Source organism: Octopus bimaculoides, chromosome 7, assembly GCF_046866305.1.
Source record: "Octopus bimaculoides isolate indiv1 chromosome 7, ASM4686630v1, whole genome shotgun sequence".
In the NCBI taxonomy this organism is placed as follows: Eukaryota; Metazoa; Mollusca; class Cephalopoda; order Octopoda; family Octopodidae; genus Octopus; species Octopus bimaculoides.
The window spans coordinates 26515147-26536238 of NC_142934.1; the positions used below are offsets into that span (position 1 = coordinate 26515147).

The 21092-nt window shown below is 36.0% G+C and overlaps 1 protein-coding gene across 8 annotated transcripts in view; it reads right to left on the reverse strand.

The window, feature by feature from the left end:
- LOC106867396 (uncharacterized) overlaps positions 1 to 21092 on the reverse strand; it is a 214674-nt gene that overhangs the window by 87231 nt on the left and 106351 nt on the right. For all 8 annotated transcript variants that reach the window (XM_089355047.1, XM_089355046.1, XM_089355040.1 and 5 more), the window contains one exon: positions 13563 to 13622. The gene's annotated coding sequence lies outside the window, so the exon portion shown is untranslated. The remainder of the gene's footprint in view (positions 1 to 13562; positions 13623 to 21092) is intronic.

Sequence of the window (21092 nt, forward strand, 5' to 3'; positions counted from 1 at the left end):
AACAAGTGAAATATAACTGTAGAGCAAATGGCTTTATGTTAAATATTTAATATTTTAGCAAAGAAAATCCATTTTTGAATAACAGAATGCAGAGACTTTGTTAAAACATTAATTTTTTTGAACACATTCGTACACACACACACACACTAACACGTACCTACGTGTATATGTATGTATGTATGTATGTATGCATGCATATATGCATGCATATATGCATGCATATATGCATGCATATATGCATGCATGTATGTATGTATGTATGTATGTATGTATGTATGTATGTATGTATGTGCTTATGTATGTATTGTATTCTATGTGTAATTCTTTCGTCCCATAACGCGAGATAATAACCCAGACATAGTAATTTGAGACAGAAGAGATTCGATGTACAGTCATGGCAATCACTTGCCTAGCAGACGTCAGCATAAAGCTAAGGACCAGCGGAAAAGAAAACACTCTGAACTACTGTGAAATCTACAGCTACTCTACCCGGATTACAAGTTCAAATTTATACCTGTAATTATTGGATCCCTAGGATATGTAACAAACTGCCTTGGCACCAATCTTGGAGAATTAGGGGTTTCAAAACCAGAAAGGAAAAAGCTAATTTGAAGCTTACAGATACAAGCCATCAAAGGAACAGTAAAAATTTGTAAAACTTCCCAGAAGTTTAGCATTTAAGAATATATTTCCTCTGAAGTCTCAGTCCAGCATATTGGAGGCCAACAAGTGACGTGATCTGAAACCGCGCATCGAAATTGAGATCACTTCATCGTAGAAGAGTCATCTTTAACCAATTACAGTGGTTCAGCATCAATGGTTTAATGAGTTTAATGATTTGATTTTATGGCATTCTTTAAAGTTGTTTAAAATAACAATCAGGATAATAATTGTTAGAAACGACATTAGTATAAGACAACAGTAGAATATGCGGAACACATATATTCGTCAATAATAGGTGATAAGTAACTAATAATGAGTTCTGCTTTTTATATTCTGAACATCTGACCAAATTCTGGCTCAACTGTTATATCTATCTATCTATCTATCTATCTATCTATCTATCTATCTGTCTGTCTGTCTGTCTGTCTGTCTGTCTGTATGTCTGTCTGTGTGTGTATGTATGTATGTATGTATGTATGTATGTATGTATCTATCTATCTATCTATCTATCTATCTATCTATCTATCTATCCATTTATGTATATATGTGTATCTATCTGTGAATGTAACTAAGTATACATTGTCTGCCTGCCTGCCTGTCTATCTATCGGTCTAACTGTCTGCCTGTCGGTCTGTCTGATTGACTGTCTGTCTCTATCTTTCTATCTTTCTATCTGCCTGTCTGTATCTATGTGTCTTTTTGTGTCTGTTTCTCTTTACACGCGCGCGCGCGCACACACACGCACGCATGCACACACGCACGCATGCACACATGCATGCACGCACAATGTGTATATCAACGTAGAACGGCAGTGACTAAGGTTTTGTCTGAGAGAAACTTCTCTTTAAGTAAATTTGTATGTTATAATATAAAGCATGTTTAGAATGACGTTAGCAGCTCGTCAGACATCCCTGTTTCAGATTAATTTTGTCTCCTCAATGACAGACATTCCAATCATTCTGAGCGAGGCTGGAAAGTTCCTTCCTATATAGAGAAATAGACAAAGCATCCGCAGGCATGGCTGTGCGGTAAGAAGCTTGCTTCTCAACCTCATAGTTCTGGATTCAGTCTCACTGCGTGGTACTTTGAGCAAGCGTCTTCTATTATAGCTTTGGGCCGACTAAAGTACTGTTAGTGGATTTGAGTGGAAACTGAAAAAAACAAACCCGTCGTTATATGTGTGAGTGCGTATGTGTGTGTGTGTGTCTATGTCTCTTACCACTGCTTAACAACCTGTGTTGGTGTGTTTACGTCCCCGTAACGTAGCGGTTCGGCTGAAGAGACCGATAGAATAAGTACCAAGCTTAAGAAAAAAGTACTGGAGTCGATTCATTCGACTAAAAATTCTTCAAGGCAGTGCTCTAACATGGTCGCAGTCTAATGACTGAAATAAGTAAAAGAAAAAATAAAAGAAAAGATTTATGCGAAAACTGGCACCCATTTTTCACCACCCTGATTAACGCTGTTGCACAAAAGGACTAGTCCGTTTGTATGAGCAGCAAAAAATATTTTTTGCTGTTAATACCGAGGAAGCTATCCAATCAATTTGCACAAGGACCAATCAGCTTGAGGAAATGCGTGAATGCTATGTAAGTTCTTAAGAATACCAGTCGCCTTTCCAGCGTTTCTTATTACTATAAAATTTACCTCTGACTCTCACGATAGCCCATCCAGTGATATAAGGGTTATTTTCTAACCGTATGGAATGAAGGAGTGGAGTGGAGAACTGTTTACTGAGCACAAACATTTTACTGACGCGTCGTGCCTTTCAGTACACTTTAAAATTATATATACATACTCATACACATTCGACTCTTCCTTCCTACTTAACTTTCCACAGAACTCCCATCAGGGCGCTACCATCACGCTCACCGCTTTTATCAATCATGTTTTCCTCTTTTACACTCATCTTTTACTTTTTTCTAAACTTTTCTTCGGATGAAGAACTAACGCCCGAGACGTGAAGACTTTCCGTTCCTTTTTAAGTGGTAAACTAATACAACGTTTGCTAAAACTTGTCTGCTCGGTGTTGTCTTTTATGTTTTTGTTCATTGTCCTCACAAATATATGTATATGTATGTATACATACATACATATATATATATATATATATATATATATATATATATATATATATGTATGTATATATATATATATATGTATGTATATATATATATATATATATATATATGTATGTATATATATATATATATATATATATATATAGATGTGTGTGTGTGTGTGTGTGTGCGTGTACCTGCATAGATTTACATATCTGTATATATATATATATATATATATATATATATATATATATAAGATACAGAAATAAATTTATTTCTCAAACGCGTAATAATGCTATAAATAGTGTGATCAGGATAAATTATCCATTTATTGCAGAAAAATACGTTACTGGCCAGCCATGAGACTCGAACTCACATCTCTGTGATTACGTGTCAAGTGTTTTACCATTAAACTAAACTGCCCAGCAACGAATTCTTCCGCAATTTTAGAACTTGGTCAGTTTAGTTTAATGGTAAAACACTTGACGCGTAATCAGAGATGTGAGTTCGAGTCTCATGGCTGGCCAGTAACGTATTTTTCTGCAATAAATGGATAATTTATCCTGATCACGCAATTTATAGTATTATCACGCGTTTGAGAAATAAATTTATTTCTGTATCTTACAATACTTCTCAACGCTTCTAAAAAAGAACAAACTTTGTTTGTTTACTTTCATCGTAAAGTTGAATATATATATATATATATATATATATATATATATATATATATATATATATATATATATATATTACATTTCTAAATCTCTCAGAGAGATTTATACAGTAGCAGCACGATAAGGTGATGTTATGTTGCCAACTTAATGTGACAGTCCCATGAAAGGGAAGAATGCTACTGCTATTTAGCCCTAGGAAGCACCGTTTCCAGTTGGCCTTGACACATTTTCTGTTCCCCCTTTGAAAACATAAGGACACAGAAAATGTGTCAAGGGATAAATAGCAGTAGCATTCTTTCCTTTCATGGGACTGCCACATTAAGTTGGCAACATAACTTCAACTTATATATATATATATATATATATATATATATATATATATATATATATTTGTATGTATATGCATGTTTAAACAGTTGCAGTGTCTTAAACTATTTAAACCTCAGCAATGTGTCGAATATTTTGGCTGTAAATTTCCAATGTTCATTTATTAAATAAAAATGGAATATTATTTCATCTGATTGTGTTTTAGATGAAGCGAAGATTGATAAAGTGAAATCATGTAAATTAAGTAGAAAATGCCTCGGGTATATTTCGAGTATATAATAATAATAATAATAATAATAATAATAATAATAATAATAACAGTGATGATGATGATGGTGATGATATTACTGCTTGATAAATGACTAGTTTTGACATCCATTATTCATAAATGATTTCTCTAAATGCTACTCTCTAAATTGGCATTTTAAGTAGAAGTAAAATGACGTTGTTTGTTCTAGTGAACTATCTTTGGGGAAGACGAAGGAAGCAGAAATATGTATATTGAAAATATAACAGCAACAAAGAGCAACAGCAACAAAAACAACAGCAACAACAACAGAACGACAACAGGAAGAATGTAATCAGAGCTGCCATTAGAGAAGACAAGAGATTATGTTTGGATGCTGTCATTATCTTTGGAAAATCAACATTATTAAACAGCACAGCTGTAGAATTCGCAGTCCAGCGACATCTTAATTCGATGTTGTTCATTTTCCAACAGTTTCTTGATCAAGCGCTGATGAGTAATGTTTTCTGAATTAAGCAAAACGTCACACATTTGATTAAAAAAAACAAAAACAAAAAAAAAACAGTGACGGCATCGTTGTAACATCCAATCTTTTCTCAACGGCATGAATAAAACTGAGAATGACAACTAGCCACACCTCGTCCGCTCGGCAGGATTTTAACTCTATCCTACTCAGGGGCGATTTAAAGTAATATTATAAACCTTTTCCTTTTAAAAATTGACTCTATACTTTTAAGGGGGAAAAATAAACGAGAGGTGGCGTTCGAGGTATAGGTGGAGCAAATCACAGAGAGATAACATCATGTTATACAGTTCTGATTACCGTGTCAATGAAATTTCAACGACACGTGTAAAATGTCTGAAATTAGTACAATGAGTGTAGAGTTATCATTGTTGTTTAACCCTAGGTCACACTGATTGTGCAGACCTATGATTAAAGACGTTCCTCCAGGATCATCCGTCAATTTTATCCCTCAAGTTCAGTCTTACTGCGTGACACTTTGGGCAAGTGACTTGTATTGTAGTCCAGAGCCGACCAAACCTTGTGGGTGAATTTGGTAGCAGGAAACTGAAATAAGCCTGTTGTATACACACACACACACACACACACACATGCACACACACACACACACACACACAAACACACACGCGCGCACACGCACACACACACACACACTCACACACACACACACACACACACACACACACACACACACACACACACACACACACAAGCATCCATCATTGACAAGACCAAGGAAGGTTCAAATCACATGATCTGGTGATCTCAGCGCTGGAGATGGTGGGGGAATTATCTCCATGTAAATAAGCGATGTAAATAAGTGCATTTTGCAGGAAAAGCCAATATGAGAGTTTCTTTCATGGTATCAACCACAGTATAATTTGTCATAACAGAACAGCCCCATTTAAGTGGGGATAAAAACTACCTCTCGGTATTAATACTGCCTCTGTCGATAATGAATATTTTTTAACAAGCCCACTGGCTAATCGTGACACAAGCGCCTGTTCTGGTACAGTTATTCTATATATCTTTAGCAGGGTCGAATTGCTGCTATCTCTAGCTGTCGAGAGTCCGTCATTGACAAGACCAAGGAAGGTCGAAATCATGTGATCTGGTGGTCTCGGCGCTGGAGATGGTGGGGATTTATCTCTCCACCAGCGATATGAAAATGAGTGAATTTTGCACCAAAAGCCAATATAAGAGTTTTTCTCATGATATCTAAGCGCAGTACAGTTTGTTCTAATGGAATGTTCACGTTTAAGTTTGCATGAATTTTACCAATTTTATATGGAATCATCTTTATAGATTATCACATGATACTTGTTGCAGTTAATTGACTTTTAGTTTTTTTTTTTAGCAGTAAATATGGTCTATTTTACGTTTTTATCAATAACATGAAAACTCTTACGATTACTTTAACTGTTACACCGCTCAATCATCACTGCATTTTAGTTTTAATTTTAATTAATTAAAATTCTGGAGTACTCCCCTGTCTTTCTACACCAAAATTTATCTTTAAACTAACGATTGTGTATCGTCATTAGGGACGTAATTTTAATTAAAATTTTTTAGTTTACTACAATGAAGTACATTAGCACCAATTTTACTATCAACAGTATGAAAGGATTATGAATTTGGTAGTTGATGATCTCTCATGTTGTACACACGCACACACGCACGCACACACACACACACACACACACACACACACACACACACACACACACACACACACACACACACACACACACACACACACACACACACACACACACACACACTGTAATCAAAGCAAATGTTTGGACAGAACAGCGAAGCGGTAGATCGAAACAAAATACACCTATATTAAAAAATGTGAAATGGGGAAATTTTGTTTACCTCTCGATGTTGCGTCCGTACAGTGAGCGTAGAAGCGAGAAGGTGGACAAACGTGTAAGATATACCAACTGACTCCATGCAATCTTTATTACTGACAGATGAATTCATTGGTTGCCTGTGATCTGAGGCTGAAGGACGTTGATCTGGTTCCTAATTATGACACCAGATGAACTGAAGCGATGTAGTTTTACGACAAGAAACAAAGAAAAAAAAAAAATCAGCAGTAGATTATAGCTCTTCATTACGTCGTGGTAGTTGTATATCTTAAACATGCGACCATCTGCTCGTTTGTAGACTCACATAATAGAAACATAGTCGAGAACTAAGCAAAATTCTACTTTTCACATTTTAACTTTTAGGACGTTTAGGTACATCATATTGCCGTAAGAGTTATCGCCCTGAAACCGCAGGCGCATTGTGTCGCATCGAGAGGGGAGAAAACTCGTACGGTGACATGATGCGCCTACAGCATGTTAAAGGTTAAAAAATAAAGTATATAACTTCATCACCACATTTTAGATTAGTGCAGTACTATATTTAAATACTGTAGTTGTTCTTTAATTCCTATAATACATCTTAAAAGTGAATGGAATTATATTAGAAGACAAGACGACACTTTGTAGTTATGTTCTTTTTATATATACAATCAAGATTAGTGCAGTCTTTTGTTGTATGGTATATTGCATAATCGCTGTGAGGTATCTATTATCAAAGTTAACATCAGTGAATTTTAAACCGAGGATATTCATGGATTGTATATATTATGACATCAGACCACGTGAATTTGATAATATTGAAGCTTATATGATCTAATCTGATTGAAAGCAGTCTTTCAGTTTCCAGGCACGAATCTTCCACTGTTATTTCCCTAGCAACAAAATTACATTTCTTTTTTTCTTATATTCTTTCCATTGTTGCAGTCGTTGGATTGCGGCCAAGCTGGGGAAGAGTTTAGTAGGTCTATAGAATTCAAGTACTTAAGTCGGGTAGTTATACTGTCGGATAATTTCTGTCAAACTGCTTGTTTATGGGGCTACAAACAAACTGACATAAGTTGTCAATCAGTAAGAACAAAACAAAGCTGCACCCCACTATATATGTATGCACCCCGCGGGGTTAAAAATGAAAGTAACATTGAGAAAAAAAGAAAAGAAAGAAAATGCATATGGCAGAACAGCGAAGCAGTGCAATGTTAATAGGTTATCAAGTGCAGAGGAACTTTGGTGCAGTCGTGATACATTTATTGCATTGTGAGTAATCTAAGCACTAAACCGTAGCATTATTGATACTGGTGCTTGTACTGTATTAATAGTGTAGCTACTACAGTATCACCTTCAGCGACTTTGCAACTAAACATAACCACAATCTCCACAATAAGCTATACAACTATTACCACACTGCTACACTATCCGTGCCACCACATCACATTACTACCGATTCCGACATTGATTTTAAAATTTTGGCACCGGACCATCAAGTTAGGGGGTGGGGAGGCTGGGTAAGTCGATTACATCAGCCTCCAGCTCTCTACTGGTATTTATCGACCCTGAAAGGATGAAAGACAAAGTTCTCCTCAACAGAATTTGAATTTGGAATGTAAATATGTCGCAATGCATTTTGTCTGATGCTCTACTAATTCCTCCAGACAACAACAACAGCAGTATCACTAGCAGAAATATTGGTTCCAAATTTTGGCACAAGGCCAGCAAGTTCGGGGTGGGTTAAGTCGATTACATCGACTCCAGTACTCAACTGATACTTATTTTATCGACTATGAAAGGATAAAAGTCAAAGTCGACCGCGGCGGAATTTGAACACAGAACGTAACGCTGCTAAGCATTTTACCCTGGGTGCTAACAATTCTGCCTGCCTGCCGCCCTATAATTGACACCGATATTGTTACACAATCACTGGAAGAAGTGCTGCAAAGCATTCTGTGCAACGTGCTAACGATTCTGTCAGCTACCCGCCTTCACTTAGGCATAAAATATTATAACTTAGAGTAGACACAATAATGATTTCAAATTTTGGTATAGGGCTAGCAGTTTCTGAGGGAAGGGAGAAGTCGATTACATCGACCCCAGTATTCAGCTGGTACTTATTTTATCGACTCCGAAAGGATGAAAGGCAAAGATAACTTTGGTGGAATTTGAAATCGGAATGTAAAGACGGACGAAATGCCACTAATTGTCACATCTTGAATTACTTTTATTTTATATTTGTATGTTCACTTTCTGTGTTGTATATTTGTTTATTTCTTGTTTGTTCATTTTGTGCCATGTTTGGTCCCTTGTTCGTTTGTTCTCCATTTCCCAACGGCATCGTGCTGTCGGCATCACCATAAGGGGATCAATATTGTCATTGAAGGCACGAAATTGAAGAAGATTTGGTGACCTTCTGTGTCTATTTCCCGTGTGGGTATCTGTTTTCCGGTTCTGACGCTTGCTGCCTAGAGTAGGCCCAATTTTTGGGTGTATTTAATTCTATATCTATTTCGATCAACTATTTGGATATGTAAAGTGACATTAGGGAGCAGAGAAAGTAAGAGAAGAGACATACAGCGAAAGAGAGCAAGAGAGAGAGAGAGAGAGAGAGAGAGAGAGAGAGAGAGAGAGAGAGAGAGAGAGAGAGAAAGACAGAGAGAGACGGTAAAAGAACGAAAAAGAAAGAGAAAGAGATAAAGAAACGGAGACAAAGGGAAAGAGCGAAAGAGTGACCTTATATTAGTAAGAAATCGGCGTGACATAAACAAAGCAATTGTCACTTCGCCCGCATTCGTGGGTGAAGAGTTCGAATTTGAGTGGGCAGCACTTCTGAAAACATAAAGCAAAAAAACAAAGAAACAAAAACAACAACAACAAAAAACAAAAATCAATAATAACAACAATATTAAGAACAAAAAGCTTTGAAACAGTTGTAAAGAGATAATAAAGCCATAAGGTTGGTTAATTGATTAAAGGATAACAGCAATGCATTATGGGAAGGTACTGTAAAAAATGATAGTGCTAGTATGTGTGTTTGTGTGTGTGTGTACGCGGCTGTGATACACACACACACACACACACACACACACACACACACACACACACACACACACACACACACACATATATATATATATATATATATATATATATATATATATGTGTGTGTGTGTGTGTTTGTGTGTGTGTGTGTGTGTGTGTGTGTGTGTGTGTGTGTATCGGAAGAGCATCTTGCTCTTGTTTTGCTGTATATTAGTAAATGAAGAACTGAGGCAAGTGGCAATGGTGTCTTCATTTAGTTCATGCTTCACCGTTTTCTTTCAGTGGTCATTATAGTTTGGACCGATGCACGCTGTCCATTTGCAATTGAAACATTTGTCAATCAGTAAAAGTGGGAAGTATTACCGCATCGTATACATACATACATATATACATACATGCATGCATACATGCACACACACATGCATACATACATACATACATACATACATACATACATGCATACACACAAACATACATGCATACATACATGTATACATACATACACACATACATATATACATACACATACATATAATATAAATATATGTATATATATATAAAATATAATATATATGTATATATAATACAATATAATATAATATATATATAACACACACACACACATATATATATGTATAACAAATAGTTTTTGAACATTTAGAATGACGATGCTAATATATTTGGAAAACGGTCTGTAGAGATGGTATCATGTTCTTAGACATTTAAGATAATTATACGTGCGTGTGTGCGTGTGCGTCTGCGTGCATGTGTGTATGTATATGTGTATGTGTGTGTGTGTGTATGTGTGTGTGTGTGTGTGTGTGTGTATGTGTGTGTGTGTATGTCAAACAGTTGTGGGAAATTCAATATGATAATGTTAATATTTATGGAAAATGGCATGTAGTGTTGTCACAAGAAGCGGATATAAGAAGCAGCATGAATGTCGAAATGCAAAAGAACAAAGAGAAAAAACAAACAAACTAAAAAATGAATTAATAAAACAATATTTGAAACAAAACAATAAAAATAATTAATGAAACAAAACAAAATAAATGTAATATAATCAATAAATATACAAGCAAAATTTAATCAGTTAAAATAGGGTTAAAAATAGAATTCCAAAAATATATAAAAATTGCAATTAGCGAATTTATTGAAGCAAAGAAAGCAAAATTTTAAGAAAAGCAGGAAGTTATACAACTTGCTTCCGTTATCGTTAACACTATTAATGCACACAGTAACGCATATACTCGAGGGTACTGGCAGTAAATATTTATTAGTACACCCGTCTTGTGAGACGGGTGTACCGTATTTTGCGGAATGGCAGATGCTGCATCGCGGAAGACGCATCTTGATTTTGGAAATGTAATTCGAGGTGAAAGATTCTTTTATATAGGCGCAGACGTGCCTGTGTAGTTCAGAAAAATGCTTCCCAATCATGTGGCATTGGGTTCACTCTCGATGTGCGGCACCTTGGGCAGGTACCATCTGCTATAGCTCCGGACTGACCAAAATCTTGTGAGTGGATTCTGAAATCCACTCTAGATAGACGGAAACTGAAAGAAGTCTGTCATATATATATATATATATATATATATATATATATATATATATATATATATATAAGCAAAGCACTCAAACACTGAGATTTGAAATCAGATGTTGCTACTGTTCATATCATCTGTGAATAAATTTTAAAGTTGATATCACCAGCAGTGACATAGGTGGATCACAGGCGCAATAGCATTAAATAGCTATGAATTGAAAATTTGCACGAAGCATAATGATGCTTAACGAGCATCTACCTGCTAGAAATAAGAGCTAAAGTCTTAAATTAATCCACCGTACTGCACCAACATAACAGAGAAAAACAGTATACGAGGAAAACAGAAAGAATTAAAACATCTAATAGCACAAATAAAAATATTATGCAATTAGGATATACACAGACCAGGTTTCGGCTTTTGGGTATTTAAACCCTAAGCCTCATCAGTGTGGCCTACCGGGTAATAATCCATAAATGTCACGTTCAACTCTGACTGTGCAACTGGTTTTGTTTTACGCTAAAAAAAAACAGAGCACGTGGTGCATAAAAATTTATAAGCAAAACATTCAAGCACTGAGATTTGAAATCAGATGTCATTACTGTTCATATCATCTGTGGATAAATTTTAAAATTGATGATATCACCAGCAGTGACATAGGTGGATCACAGGCGCAATAGCATTTACACACACATATACCCTTGTGTATGCATGTGTATGCCTTTGTGCTTGTCCTCCACAATCGTTTGACATTCGGTATTGGTTTGTTTATGCCCGCCCCCCATAGCTTAGCAGTTCGGCAAAGGAGACCTAGAGGATAAGTACCAAGCTTACAAAGAAATAAGTACTGGGGTCGATTTGTTCGACTAAACCCTTTAAGGCGGTGTTCCTGCATTACCACTGAAAGAAGATAAAGTCCCATTCATATGATCGTACAAAGTAACCAGCAGGCATGCGCTAAATTACTGTTATCAGACAAAATTGGCGAGTAAAGCAATGGAGTGCTCATGCCCATCGTTGAACGAAATTCACCAAACAATGACTGCCTACCTGGCGATTTGCTGCTGAGTTTTATTGTAGTAAACAACACCGTACCCTTCGCCTTAACTATCCTACAATTATTCATATAACACGCCATGGTGATCATAGCAAATCCACCACTACTGACCACCTGCAGCAGTGGTTCTCAACAAATTTTTATCTATGGACTCCTTTTATTACTATTTTATTCTGATAGACCTCCATAAACATTTGATGTTTAAAAAACTAGTTTTATAGATACTTCTTTCAGAATTTCTATTTAGTTTTTTTACACATTCACTTGCATACGTTAGCAAGAAACATGTTGAACTAAGATAAGTGTTAGAGAAAAAAAACCTAGCTGTTTCTTGCAATAAATTCAACTAATGCAAATTTTTTTCATGGACAATTAAAATAATACTGTGGATCTCTAAATTACTATATGGCTTTTGTGAAACCCCCAAAATCTTATATGGACCCCGGTTGAGAACCGCTGACCTGCAAGATACCGGCGCTCGATTGTAACCGTTGCCAACCACCCCGTTGATTTCAGACAACCACAGCAATAACTTCTCAGCTAGCATTATGGAAGACGCAAGGTAAATTTTTAAAAATGCAAAAACGAATCTCTTCCATGCCGCAAAATACGGTGATAGTAAAAATTTACCGGAAAAGAGCACGGAATTGGGTGGGGGGATGTAAAAGATTATATGGTTTGGACAAAAAGTTCTTTCACAGAATAAAACAAACACCCAAATCCTTCTTTTCTTTTCCTTTCTCCATGAGGTAGTGATAGCTATTCCAAAAATCCGCCGATCAGAGTTTGTAGACGGGTGTAAAAGTAAATATTTACCCTAGCGTTTACACACCTCACACACACAAACAGATAAATACCTCTCAATATATAGTCATATATATTCAATTAGACACTGAAATTTTCTTTTGGTGCAGAGAAGAGAGGGGATAATTGAGTAAATTGACCCCAGTCCCCCCGTTTCTGTTCTTAATATACATTCACGGAAACGAGAAATACTGAGTGTAGTGTTGGAGAATAAAAGCTTTTAATTGATTGAATGAACACTTAAATAAACTCTGTTACGAGTATTGCGTACTTTCTTCTCTAGTGTCAAAACATATATGCGTTTCTGGAAATGCGCACATGCGCACATACACACACTCAAACACAAAACACAAATACACACACACGCACGCAAACACATGAACAAACAGATAGATGACTTCCTCAGAATTTACACCAGTCAAATATTCATTCACAAGGCTAAGGGCACCCTGTGCGCATGCTTTTCATAATAGTGTTATCCTACATTTTGAAGACAATTTCATCACGGAACTGTCAAATATAAAACAACGGAATAAAAATCCGATCAGCAGCACTTGAGACACATGACGTCCTCAGAAATATATATTTTTTTTGTAAAATTAACAAAAATTCTCACATATTATATACCGCGATCATGTATATACATGCATATGCATGCTCTTTTTATATTACATAAATATATCATCTTTTCGCTCTCCTCATACAATCTCTCCACTACTCCCCATCTCACCTTTTCTGTCATGTAATTATACTTACGTCAGAGGGATCAGCAACAGAAGCCTGGAGCGCGATTAGATTGTCTTCACCAGTGTCGCTCTGTAACGAAATCATGTTAACATGAGTGAATGTTACTTGTAACTACACATAATAAATAAATAAATAAATATACATACACACACACATATATGAAGTTCATGCCTTTGACCACATTGAGTTGTTTCTTTTCGTACTCTCCCCCTCTCTCCATACGTACATGATATATATATATATATATATATATAATCATAAATATACAGGGATTAGCATTGAGTTACTTCTCCAACATGGTTTTACCGATAAATGGTTTTACCGATAAAGGTTTTTTCATACTGAACTACTTGGCAAAATTGTTAATTATTAATTCTATTATTAATTGACGATTCCCTGCCCTTATTCTTGTATATATATATTATATAGATATATATATATCACAGTATCGACCAGACTATCAGACGTTGTTATACATCGCCCGTCACAATACGCTTCGCATTGTTTTAGCTTTCGAATGACGCCACTCTGCTGGCAAGGCGAGAATACCGACATTCCTCCTGATCAGCTGAGTGGACTGGAACAGCGTGAAACGAAGTGTTTCGCTCAAGAATACAAAACGCCTCCCTGTCCATGAGTCGAACCCATGACCTAACGACCGCGAGAACAACATTAAGTCATGCGTCTTCCCTTCATGCACGCACACACGCACACCCTCACACAAACCCACACATACACACTCATAACAAAAATCTGCAAGCAGAAATAACTCAGAATGGTCAGTGGCATGAGTCTGAGTAACAAAGATAAATAGATGTACAATAAATTATTATACAAGATAAATCCTCGATCTATCGAAACTATCTTCGTTTCGAGAGACAATAAAGAATTACTAGAGACTCTAAATGATGATCTGGCGGGGGGGGGGGTATGTCTTGGAATTGGAGGGATGTGATGGTAGTGTTTCAACTGTATCAAACAGAAAAAAAAAACATTCACAACGCGCAGACACTAAAAGGACACCGGAATCAGACATATTCAAAGCATTATCGATGAAAACCCAGAAGATCAATGAAGACCATTGTTAAAGAACTTCGGGTGTCAGAGTGGACTGTCAGAACTGTGGTGACATTCGATACAAGTCCTATATAATGAGGAAAGGCTAATTCGTGTCTGCAAAGACACAGGAAAACCATCTCATCCGTTCAAAACGGTTACTTAACAAAGTGAAAAGCCCTCATGAACAAGGCATGCTTTGGTTTTTCTCTGACGAAAAAACTTTGACCAGGATTAAAAATCTAACAGAAGAAATGACAGGTCGTTATGTGCAGATCCTTTTGAAGTATCCAGAGTGATGAACACGAAATTTCCAGCAACTGTGATGGTTTTAGGAGTGGCGAGTAGCAAAGGTCATGTGATGCCTCCCCACTTTTTTCCATAGGGTCTTAGAATTAATGCTGCTGGATACATTGAGGTACTGGAAACTGTTATCAAGCCCTGGATTGATGAAGTATGCAATGGAAAGCCATACATGTTTCAACAAGATTCAGCATCTCACAAAACCCTAGTCGCCCAAGAATGGTTGTCAGGCCATCTTTACGATTATGTAACACCCAATATGTGTCCTCCAAACTTGCCAGATTTGAACCCCATGGACTACTACGTGTGGAGCGCTGTTGAAAGTGAGACTAATCGTCATCTTCATAATACCGTAGCTTCACTGAAGGCTGCCATTGTCCAAGTGATGTCCGAAATGAATAAGGATCACATAGTATCAGCATGCCAGCAGTTTCGGTCCCGCATTGAAGCAGTCATCGAAACTGAAGGCGCTTTCATAGAGTAATTTGCTTAAAAAATCATTATCAAGACTAATTGCGCAAATGTTTATTCAAATACATATTTATTTATGCTGAAATATAGTTGTTTGATTGTATACCCAAACTGTCTTCAAATACTCCTCGCACTCTGTATACATGCATATATACATATACATACATATTCATGCACGCAGATACACATTTCATCTACCCACACATGCATATATATGTCGGTCATATACGTGTGAGTGGGGATGTGTGGTGTGTGGTGGTGGTGGTGGTGTGTGTGTGTGTGTGTGTGTGTGAGTGTGTGAGTAATAAGTGAATATTTTTTTTAATGCGCTTATCTCATTAAAACAATAATGCCTGGGGCATATAGCTATTATTTTAATGTGTCATTTACATTACATATTTATATACTATCCTTCTTGATTTATTTTAAATCTTTGAGACCCTTGCAAATACACTCGCGATACATTTGACAGTTTACACAGGACGTACGCACACACGCATACTCCCTCTTTCTCCGTTTCTCTAACTCGGTTTCTGCCTGTCTCGCTTCCGTCTCTCTCTTTCATGCGATAAGACTGTAAAGCTGTGAAGTACAATGAATCACATTTTCTTCAATTGTGGTGTATCAAAATTTCCATTCCGCTTTATATCCTGCAAGAAACTAACATTGCAGTCTTGAATTATTTATAATTACCAATAGTTATTTGTCGAGTACTTTTGTGATTTGTACTTTGATTAAAACGCTTCGATATGTGCTCTGTTTGTGTTCAAGCGAGCCTTATTGCACTAGTCCAAATTTTTTCTTGTACCGGAGACGAAACTAACCAATCTTTACTAAGTTTGTGTCGCTGATAATAAAAGTCAAACATTAATTTTCAAAATTAACTGAAGTTCTTTAGTTACAGAGTTATATCACTTTTCTTTATGACTTTATCAGCTATATTATTCAACGCGTTTCTGCGTTACTGTCTGTTTTGTCCGTGTGTTACGCTTACAACAAAAGAGGTAATAACTCGAATGGAGAACTATATATAGAGAGAGAAGGAGAAAAGGGAAGGAGGCGAGATTAAGAGAGAGAGAGAGAGAGAGAGAGAGAGAGAGAGAGAGAGAGAGAGAGAGAGAGATTGAGAGACAGAGACAGATAGAGAGAGGAGGAGGAGGAGGAGGAGAAGGTCTCTATTATTCTGCAGGCACAGTTGTAATATTGAAACAATGTCGAAGATTTATAAATTTCATGAAGATTTTAAAATTAATGCATTAAAAGATATAGGATAGATAGTAAAGCACATCATATGTGTGTCTAACATATTAAAAGAAGGAAAACAAGCAATACTTTCTAAGTTTATTTCGATCATATTTGAAAGTACAGTTTTGATTAAATGGCAGGATTTGAAAATAATTTTTTGAAATTCCTTGGTTGTTTTTAATATAATAACAATGTTTTCAAATATGCTGACTTACACTATGGAATTGTCACAGGTCCTACATTATAAGTATTGAATCATTCTAATAAGACATTATGACATAATCTACAACAACAAATGTTACATCATCCATATAAGCCCAATATATGATTCCGTAGGCTTCTAAGACATATTTTACGACTCCTCGAGAGGTGATTAATCTATTATTCTATTATTGTATGATCTCATTTTCGTCTGTTATTTTTATATTATTTTGTTAGAACTATATTCGTCTGTTTAAAACACTTAGGAGCTGCATAAATATTAATTCTTAATTCTCGAAATTTAAAAACTACCTTAACATCTTTAATATATTTTGCTGGGAAAATAAGCAACCAAGATAAGAAATCTTCTCTACATTTGTTGCAGCTTTTGTTTTTGGTGATACGATATTTCTGCTGAACAGACCTGAAGAAATTAGTAAAACAGCCATGTCATTATTAAGCTTGTTGTTGGAACAATTTACCACGAAACTTTGATAGATAGTTTTAGTTTAGATCACTTTAACGTTTTGTTTCTATATCTTTCTTAAACTGCACTACCTCTCTTTCAATTAATTTTAAAAATAATGAAGAACTTAGTAAAATTACTTTGCCGTTATTAGTTGGTATTTGGAACATAACATGGCATTCTGATAGACAGTTTTAATTCAAATCACTTTAAAAGAGGGAGTTTGCATAATAGGATCAGCAATAGTTGCCGGTGGGTTGTTGCAAAAAGGGTTAAAACGTGGATAAATGCCCTACCGAAGTGCATGCCCTTTGCAATGCATGTGTCACGAAGAGAAACCATAGATCATAGCAGTGACTGCTGCTTTTGCATGACTGAAAATTTCTAGAGAGTGAACTTAAAAAAAGAGAAAAGGTCACTGTAATATTCCTAACTTGTCCTCAGCTCTACTTCTCATCCCATAAGCATCTTAGACAAATAGATTTCGAAAGCAGAGGGCTTCAGGACTGTACGTCTCGTGAGATAGACTTTTCGGATAAACTCTCTCATGGCGGAATAAGGGAATTTTTATAAGGGACTTGTTAAAAATAAAGACAGAGCTTCATTGTTCAAAGCTGGAACAATGTAATCTGCTTGCTAATAGTGTCATTGTTAGTTTCGCACTTGTCGCAAAGGCTTATCATTTTCTTCTATTTTTATTTTTATAGACGACGACGATAACGACGACGACTTGATTTTCAATGATATTGATGCCTTTACCTTAACTCTTAAAACCACACAGTACACTTCAGCGGACGCGCTTTCGTTTGGGAGATACAAAAGCAGGCAGCCACATGGTTTTGCATTTACGGCTGGCCAGAAACATCGAAATTTCCAGCCGCAAACACAAAATCTTGTGGCCGTCCATTTTATCGCTTTCCATGAGTATAGTCAAACGAAATCGCGATTACTTATGCGTACCGGACAAAAGCTATTCATAAACTTTTCAGAAACTGAGCTTGAAAGCAGATTTAGCAAATATTTGTAATTTGTTGTTATCGATTCCTAATATACGAACTTTTATTTTTTTTGGGGAATTTTATTTTGTAATGATTCCAAAGAACGGAAATAAAGCTAGCTTCTACAGTATTTGAACCAAGAGTACAAAGAGTCGAAATAGATATGAGATATTCCAGCCGACTCTGACTATGCGCGCGCACACACACACACAACACATCCTTATATACACACACTATATATATATATATATATACACACACAATACACACACACACATATATATATATATATACATGTATGTATTGTGTATTTATATATATGAATATAGATGTAAATACACATATACATATATATATACACGCACAGACATATGCACACATATATACAAGTCTATGCTCGCGTGCGCGCGTTTGCGCATGTGGTGCACGCAAGCGCATCTTCTGCAGAAGTGGAAGAGAGAATGATGAAGTGAAAACTTTACACAGCGCGCCCCTGAAAATATTTCATGTGAAATTTTTGAGATTCTTTGCAGAAAATATCTCTCGTATATATTTCAGGAAGAAACCGAATGCTGAAAGTTTCAAGAATTATCGTGTAAAGAATACCTTGCTTTTGGGATTCCATGCCTTTAAATAGGAAAGGAAACAGCCAGCGGTAACACCCTATTAACGTACCTGATTACAGAAGGGTAGTATTACCTTAGCTTACCTCCAACAGCTAAGGCTGCTAAACGCAACCTGGTGCTGGTTTGAAGCCTTTCACTGAGCAAGCATAATATATTTTTTCTCTGTTCGGCTGTGTGAACAATATATGTAAATATGTAAATGCGTAGATGTGTAGATGTGTCTATTGTACACATTATGTATGAACAATGTATGTATTCGCAAATACATACACTCATCCACCACGCCCTTCCTACACACACACACACATACACACGCCGCGCGCGCTCAGACACACGCACACGCGTGTATATATTCAATACCTGTCTATCTATCTATCTATCTATCTATCTATCTATCTATCTATCTATCTATCTATCTATCTATATTCGTGTGTGTGTGTGTGGTATATATATATATATATATATATATATATATATATATATATATATATAAAAACAAATAGTAAATGAGTATATGCATATATGTGTACAGGTATGTGCATACCGACATCCACCTGTATGCATAGGTGCATATCTGGGTACAGGACATTGCAAACAAAACGTAGACGAGAAAACACACAAGCCACATAGAGAACATTCTCCTTCATTAGCTACCCCCGTTTTAACACCGGCGTTTCGAAGAGCTGGGTAGGACGCATCGTTAAAACGGCTCTTCCCATGGACCGCAAATTAAATTTGTATACACAAATTAAACCTTGCCATGGAGGAATGTAGTGGCGGACAAAAAACAAGACGGGAAAACAAACAGAAAAGACTATACGGCCATACGGGAAAAATTATGTGTGTATGAACGCTGTGAGGCACGAACTTGAAAGTGGGGTCGAAGTAAGTTCGCGTGTTTGCTCGGCGATAGCCAAGGAAGAAAAGGATTATTGACCGGAAGCATGTGACCATGCCGGTGTAAGGGGAAGAGAGAGAGAGAGAGAGAGAGTGGTAGAGGGAGAAACAAAGGGAGGAAGTAGAAGAATAGGTGAGCAACGAGAGGAAAAGAGGAAGTACGAGGAGGAAAAAGAGATACGTAGTAGTAACAGAGGAAGAACGAGAGGGGTAAAGAGAGATACGTAGTAGTAAACAGAGGAAGAACGAGAGGGGGAAAAATGAAGAGGAAGAGAAAGAGAAAGAGATAGAGTAGCGTCGCAAAATATAAAGTTGCGATAACTACTTACAGATTGGTGACGCTGCGATCAGTCATGTAAAAACAAATAGTAAATGAGTATATGTATATATGCGTACATATATATATATATATATATATATATATATATATATATATATACATACACATATACATATGTATATTACATATATATATATATATATATATATATATATATATATATATATATATATATATATATATATATACATGTATATATATATATACGTACATATTGCTAAACATACACACTCAAACATATATATATATATATATATATATATATATATAGATAGATAGATAAATCGACAGATATATATATATATATATATATATATATATATATAGATAGATAGATAAATCGACAGATATATATATATATATATATATATATATATATATATATATATATATAATATGTCTGTATTCATGTACATGTGTAACGTTTCGTGTGTGTGTGGTATAATGTCTGTTGTTACCTGGACTACCTTCTATGAGAAGAATGTCGGCTACTCACTCGATAAACTGTCAACCTAACCACTGTAGTGATACCACCAGCGTCACCATCACCACCACCGCTGCCGCCATTACAATGACAACGACGACGACGACCAGCACCACCAGCACCAGCACCACCACCAGCACCACCACCACCACCACCACTACCACCACCCCATGCTGGAAATAGTTGCTAAATGTTTCTTGAAGTTCCACCTTATGTTCTTAAAAACAAATAAAGACAGACTATATATATATATATATATATATATATTATAAATAACCTTTTTGTTTTCAGTTTTCCCTGTTATAATTTAAAACAGCACAGCCAGGTAACCGTGAAGTCTTGTATAAAACAAATAGAGAACAAGACACCCCTTTTTTTTTAAAAGAAAGAAAAAGAGAAAGCAAAAAATAAAAAATAAAAATAAATAAAACAAAATAAATAAATAACAAAGA